Source organism: Phasianus colchicus, unplaced genomic scaffold, assembly GCF_987193195.1.
Source record: "Phasianus colchicus unplaced genomic scaffold, bPhaCol1.hap1.1 HAP1_SCAFFOLD_43, whole genome shotgun sequence".
NCBI lineage: Eukaryota > Metazoa > Chordata > Aves > Galliformes > Phasianidae > Phasianus > Phasianus colchicus.
This window is the reverse complement of record NW_028325223.1, coordinates 1,530,001-1,538,128: the sequence shown is the minus strand read 5'-3', so window position 1 is coordinate 1,538,128 and position 8,128 is coordinate 1,530,001.

The window sequence follows — 8,128 nt, the reverse complement described above, 5'->3', positions numbered from 1 at the left end:
TAACCCTAACCCTAACCCTAACCCTAACCCTAACCCTAACCCTAACCCTAACCCTAACCCTAACCCTAACCCTAACCCTAACCCTAACCCTAACCCTAACCCTAACCCTAACCCTAACCCTAACCCTAACCCTAACCCTAACCCTAACCCTAACCCTAACCCTAACCCTAACCCTAACCCTAACCCTAACCCTAACCCTAACCCTAACCCTAACCCTAACCCTAACCCTAACCCTAACCCTAACCCTAACCCTAACCCTAACCCTAACCCTAACCCTAACCCTAACCCTAACCCTAACCCTAACCCTAACCCTAACCCTAACCCTAACCCTAACCCTAACCCTAACCCTAACCCTAACCCTAACCCTAACCCTAACCCTAACCCTAACCCTAACCCTAACCCTAACCCTAACCCTAACCCTAACCCTAACCCTAACCCTAACCCTAACCCTAACCCTAACCCTAACCCTAACCCTAACCCTAACCCTAACCCTAACCCTAACCCTAACCCTAACCCTAACCCTAACCCTAACCCTAACCCTAACCCTAACCCTAACCCTAACCCTAACCCTAACCCTAACCCTAACCCTAACCCTAACCCTAACCCTAACCCTAACCCTAACCCTAACCCTAACCCTAACCCTAACCCTAACCCTAACCCTAACCCTAACCCTAACCCTAACCCTAACCCTAACCCTAACCCTAACCCTAACCCTAACCCTAACCCTAACCCTAACCCTAACCCTAACCCTAACCCTAACCCTAACCCTAACCCTAACCCTAACCCTAACCCTAACCCTAACCCTAACCCTAACCCTAACCCTAACCCTAACCCTAACCCTAACCCTAACCCTAACCCTAACCCTAACCCTAACCCTAACCCTAACCCTAACCCTAACCCTAACCCTAACCCTAACCCTAACCCTAACCCTAACCCTAACCCTAACCCTAACCCTAACCCTAACCCTAACCCTAACCCTAACCCTAACCCTAACCCTAACCCTAACCCTAACCCTAACCCTAACCCTAACCCTAACCCTAACCCTAACCCTAACCCTAACCCTAACCCTAACCCTAACCCTAACCCTAACCCTAACCCTAACCCTAACCCTAACCCTAACCCTAACCCTAACCCTAACCCTAACCCTAACCCTAACCCTAACCCTAACCCTAACCCTAACCCTAACCCTAACCCTAACCCTAACCCTAACCCTAACCCTAACCCTAACCCTAACCCTAACCCTAACCCTAACCCTAACCCTAACCCTAACCCTAACCCTAACCCTAACCCTAACCCTAACCCTAACCCTAACCCTAACCCTAACCCTAACCCTAACCCTAACCCTAACCCTAACCCTAACCCTAACCCTAACCCTAACCCTAACCCTAACCCTAACCCTAACCCTAACCCTAACCCTAACCCTAACCCTAACCCTAACCCTAACCCTAACCCTAACCCTAACCCTAACCCTAACCCTAACCCTAACCCTAACCCTAACCCTAACCCTAACCCTAACCCTAACCCTAACCCTAACCCTAACCCTAACCCTAACCCTAACCCTAACCCTAACCCTAACCCTAACCCTAACCCTAACCCTAACCCTAACCCTAACCCTAACCCTAACCCTAACCCTAACCCTAACCCTAACCCTAACCCTAACCCTAACCCTAACCCTAACCCTAACCCTAACCCTAACCCTAACCCTAACCCTAACCCTAACCCTAACCCTAACCCTAACCCTAACCCTAACCCTAACCCTAACCCTAACCCTAACCCTAACCCTAACCCTAACCCTAACCCTAACCCTAACCCTAACCCTAACCCTAACCCTAACCCTAACCCTAACCCTAACCCTAACCCTAACCCTAACCCTAACCCTAACCCTAACCCTAACCCTAACCCTAACCCTAACCCTAACCCTAACCCTAACCCTAACCCTAACCCTAACCCTAACCCTAACCCTAACCCTAACCCTAACCCTAACCCTAACCCTAACCCTAACCCTAACCCTAACCCTAACCCTAACCCTAACCCTAACCCTAACCCTAACCCTAACCCTAACCCTAACCCTAACCCTAACCCTAACCCTAACCCTAACGCTAACCCTAACCCTAACCCTAACCCTAACCCTAACCCTAACCCTAACCCTAACCCTAACCCTAACCCTAACCCTAACCCTAACCCTAACCCTAACCCTAACCCTAACCCTAACCCTAACCCTAACCCTAACCCTAACCCTAACCCTAACCCTAACCCTAACCCTAACCCTAACCCTAACCCTAACCCTAACCCTAACCCTAACCCTAACCCTAACCCTAACCCTAACCCTAACCCTAACCCTAACCCTAACCCTAACCCTAACCCTAACCCTAACCCTAACCCTAACCCTAACCCTAACCCTAACCCTAACCCTAACCCTAACCCTAACCCTAACCCTAACCCTAACCCTAACCCTAACCCTAACCCTAACCCTAACCCTAACCCTAACCCTAACCCTAACCCTAACCCTAACCCTAACCCTAACCCTAACCCTAACCCTAACCCTAACCCTAACCCTAACCCTAACCCTAACCCTAACCCTAACCCTAACCCTAACCCTAACCCTAACCCTAACCCTAACCCTAACCCTAACCCTAACCCTAACCCTAACCCTAACCCTAACCCTAACCCTAACCCTAACCCTAACCCTAACCCTAACCCTAACCCTAACCCTAACCCTAACCCTAACCCTAACCCTAACCCTAACCCTAACCCTAACCCTAACCCTAACCCTAACCCTAACCCTAACCCTAACCCTAACCCTAACCCTAACCCTAACCCTAACCCTAACCCTAACCCTAACCCTAACCCTAACCCTAACCCTAACCCTAACCCTAACCCTAACCCTAACCCTAACCCTAACCCTAACCCTAACCCTAACCCTAACCCTAACCCTAACCCTAACCCTAACCCTAACCCTAACCCTAACCCTAACCCTAACCCTAACCCTAACCCTAACCCTAACCCTAACCCTAACCCTAACCCTAACCCTAACCCTAACCCTAACCCTAACCCTAACCCTAACCCTAACCCTAACCCTAACCCTAACCCTAACCCTAACCCTAACCCTAACCCTAACCCTAACCCTAACCCTAACCCTAACCCTAACCCTAACCCTAACCCTAACCCTAACCCTAACCCTAACCCTAACCCTAACCCTAACCCTAACCCTAACCCTAACCCTAACCCTAACCCTAACCCTAACCCTAACCCTAACCCTAACCCTAACCCTAACCCTAACCCTAACCCTAACCCTAACCCTAACCCTAACCCTAACCCTAACCCTAACCCTAACCCTAACCCTAACCCTAACCCTAACCCTAACCCTAACCCTAACCCTAACCCTAACCCTAACCCTAACCCTAACCCTAACCCTAACCCTAACCCTAACCCTAACCCTAACCCTAACCCTAACCCTAACCCTAACCCTAACCCTAACCCTAACCCTAACCCTAACCCTAACCCTAACCCTAACCCTAACCCTAACCCTAACCCTAACCCTAACCCTAACCCTAACCCTAACCCTAACCCTAACCCTAACCCTAACCCTAACCCTAACCCTAACCCTAACCCTAACCCTAACCCTAACCCTAACCCTAACCCTAACCCTAACCCTAACCCTAACCCTAACCCTAACCCTAACCCTAACCCTAACCCTAACCCTAACCCTAACCCTAACCCTAACCCTAACCCTAACCCTAACCCTAACCCTAACCCTAACCCTAACCCTAACCCTAACCCTAACCCTAACCCTAACCCTAACCCTAACCCTAACCCTAACCCTAACCCTAACCCTAACCCTAACCCTAACCCTAACCCTAACCCTAACCCTAACCCTAACCCTAACCCTAACCCTAACCCTAACCCTAACCCTAACCCTAACCCTAACCCTAACCCTAACCCTAACCCTAACCCTAACCCTAACCCTAACCCTAACCCTAACCCTAACCCTAACCCTAACCCTAACCCTAACCCTAACCCTAACCCTAACCCTAACCCTAACCCTAACCCTAACCCTAACCCTAACCCTAACCCTAACCCTAACCCTAACCCTAACCCTAACCCTAACCCTAACCCTAACCCTAACCCTAACCCTAACCCTAACCCTAACCCTAACCCTAACCCTAACCCTAACCCTAACCCTAACCCTAACCCTAACCCTAACCCTAACCCTAACCCTAACCCTAACCCTAACCCTAACCCTAACCCTAACCCTAACCCTAACCCTAACCCTAACCCTAACCCTAACCCTAACCCTAACCCTAACCCTAACCCTAACCCTAACCCTAACCCTAACCCTAACCCTAACCCTAACCCTAACCCTAACCCTAACCCTAACCCTAACCCTAACCCTAACCCTAACCCTAACCCTAACCCTAACCCTAACCCTAACCCTAACCCTAACCCTAACCCTAACCCTAACCCTAACCCTAACCCTAACCCTAACCCTAACCCTAACCCTAACCCTAACCCTAACCCTAACCCTAACCCTAACCCTAACCCTAACCCTAACCCTAACCCTAACCCTAACCCTAACCCTAACCCTAACCCTAACCCTAACCCTAACCCTAACCCTAACCCTAACCCTAACCCTAACCCTAACCCTAACCCTAACCCTAACCCTAACCCTAACCCTAACCCTAACCCTAACCCTAACCCTAACCCTAACCCTAACCCTAACCCTAACCCTAACCCTAACCCTAACCCTAACCCTAACCCTAACCCTAACCCTAACCCTAACCCTAACCCTAACCCTAACCCTAACCCTAACCCTAACCCTAACCCTAACCCTAACCCTAACCCTAACCCTAACCCTAACCCTAACCCTAACCCTAACCCTAACCCTAACCCTAACCCTAACCCTAACCCTAACCCTAACCCTAACCCTAACCCTAACCCTAACCCTAACCCTAACCCTAACCCTAACCCTAACCCTAACCCTAACCCTAACCCTAACCCTAACCCTAACCCTAACCCTAACCCTAACCCTAACCCTAACCCTAACCCTAACCCTAACCCTAACCCTAACCCTAACCCTAACCCTAACCCTAACCCTAACCCTAACCCTAACCCTAACCCTAACCCTAACCCTAACCCTAACCCTAACCCTAACCCTAACCCTAACCCTAACCCTAACCCTAACCCTAACCCTAACCCTAACCCTAACCCTAACCCTAACCCTAACCCTAACCCTAACCCTAACCCTAACCCTAACCCTAACCCTAACCCTAACCCTAACCCTAACCCTAACCCTAACCCTAACCCTAACCCTAACCCTAACCCTAACCCTAACCCTAACCCTAACCCTAACCCTAACCCTAACCCTAACCCTAACCCTAACCCTAACCCTAACCCTAACCCTAACCCTAACCCTAACCCTAACCCTAACCCTAACCCTAACCCTAACCCTAACCCTAACCCTAACCCTAACCCTAACCCTAACCCTAACCCTAACCCTAACCCTAACCCTAACCCTAACCCTAACCCTAACCCTAACCCTAACCCTAACCCTAACCCTAACCCTAACCCTAACCCTAACCCTAACCCTAACCCTAACCCTAACCCTAACCCTAACCCTAACCCTAACCCTAACCCTAACCCTAACCCTAACCCTAACCCTAACCCTAACCCTAACCCTAACCCTAACCCTAACCCTAACCCTAACCCTAACCCTAACCCTAACCCTAACCCTAACCCTAACCCTAACCCTAACCCTAACCCTAACCCTAACCCTAACCCTAACCCTAACCCTAACCCTAACCCTAACCCTAACCCTAACCCTAACCCTAACCCTAACCCTAACCCTAACCCTAACCCTAACCCTAACCCTAACCCTAACCCTAACCCTAACCCTAACCCTAACCCTAACCCTAACCCTAACCCTAACCCTAACCCTAACCCTAACCCTAACCCTAACCCTAACCCTAACCCTAACCCTAACCCTAACCCTAACCCTAACCCTAACCCTAACCCTAACCCTAACCCTAACCCTAACCCTAACCCTAACCCTAACCCTAACCCTAACCCTAACCCTAACCCTAACCCTAACCCTAACCCTAACCCTAACCCTAACCCTAACCCTAACCCTAACCCTAACCCTAACCCTAACCCTAACCCTAACCCTAACCCTAACCCTAACCCTAACCCTAACCCTAACCCTAACCCTAACCCTAACCCTAACCCTAACCCTAACCCTAACCCTAACCCTAACCCTAACCCTAACCCTAACCCTAACCCTAACCCTAACCCTAACCCTAACCCTAACCCTAACCCTAACCCTAACCCTAACCCTAACCCTAACCCTAACCCTAACCCTAACCCTAACCCTAACCCTAACCCTAACCCTAACCCTAACCCTAACCCTAACCCTAACCCTAACCCTAACCCTAACCCTAACCCTAACCCTAACCCTAACCCTAACCCTAACCCTAACCCTAACCCTAACCCTAACCCTAACCCTAACCCTAACCCTAACCCTAACCCTAACCCTAACCCTAACCCTAACCCTAACCCTAACCCTAACCCTAACCCTAACCCTAACCCTAACCCTAACCCTAACCCTAACCCTAACCCTAACCCTAACCCTAACCCTAACCCTAACCCTAACCCTAACCCTAACCCTAACCCTAACCCTAACCCTAACCCTAACCCTAACCCTAACCCTAACCCTAACCCTAACCCTAACCCTAACCCTAACCCTAACCCTAACCCTAACCCTAACCCTAACCCTAACCCTAACCCTAACCCTAACCCTAACCCTAACCCTAACCCTAACCCTAACCCTAACCCTAACCCTAACCCTAACCCTAACCCTAACCCTAACCCTAACCCTAACCCTAACCCTAACCCTAACCCTAACCCTAACCCTAACCCTAACCCTAACCCTAACCCTAACCCTAACCCTAACCCTAACCCTAACCCTAACCCTAACCCTAACCCTAACCCTAACCCTAACCCTAACCCTAACCCTAACCCTAACCCTAACCCTAACCCTAACCCTAACCCTAACCCTAACCCTAACCCTAACCCTAACCCTAACCCTAACCCTAACCCTAACCCTAACCCTAACCCTAACCCTAACCCTAACCCTAACCCTAACCCTAACCCTAACCCTAACCCTAACCCTAACCCTAACCCTAACCCTAACCCTAACCCTAACCCTAACCCTAACCCTAACCCTAACCCTAACCCTAACCCTAACCCTAACCCTAACCCTAACCCTAACCCTAACCCTAACCCTAACCCTAACCCTAACCCTAACCCTAACCCTAACCCTAACCCTAACCCTAACCCTAACCCTAACCCTAACCCTAACCCTAACCCTAACCCTAACCCTAACCCTAACCCTAACCCTAACCCTAACCCTAACCCTAACCCTAACCCTAACCCTAACCCTAACCCTAACCCTAACCCTAACCCTAACCCTAACCCTAACCCTAACCCTAACCCTAACCCTAACCCTAACCCTAACCCTAACCCTAACCCTAACCCTAACCCTAACCCTAACCCTAACCCTAACCCTAACCCTAACCCTAACCCTAACCCTAACCCTAACCCTAACCCTAACCCTAACCCTAACCCTAACCCTAACCCTAACCCTAACCCTAACCCTAACCCTAACCCTAACCCTAACCCTAACCCTAACCCTAACCCTAACCCTAACCCTAACCCTAACCCTAACCCTAACCCTAACCCTAACCCTAACCCTAACCCTAACCCTAACCCTAACCCTAACCCTAACCCTAACCCTAACCCTAACCCTAACCCTAACCCTAACCCTAACCCTAACCCTAACCCTAACCCTAACCCTAACCCTAACCCTAACCCTAACCCTAACCCTAACCCTAACCCTAACCCTAACCCTAACCCTAACCCTAACCCTAACCCTAACCCTAACCCTAACCCTAACCCTAACCCTAACCCTAACCCTAACCCTAACCCTAACCCTAACCCTAACCCTAACCCTAACCCTAACCCTAACCCTAACCCTAACCCTAACCCTAACCCTAACCCTAACCCTAACCCTAACCCTAACCCTAACCCTAACCCTAACCCTAACCCTAACCCTAACCCTAACCCTAACCCTAAC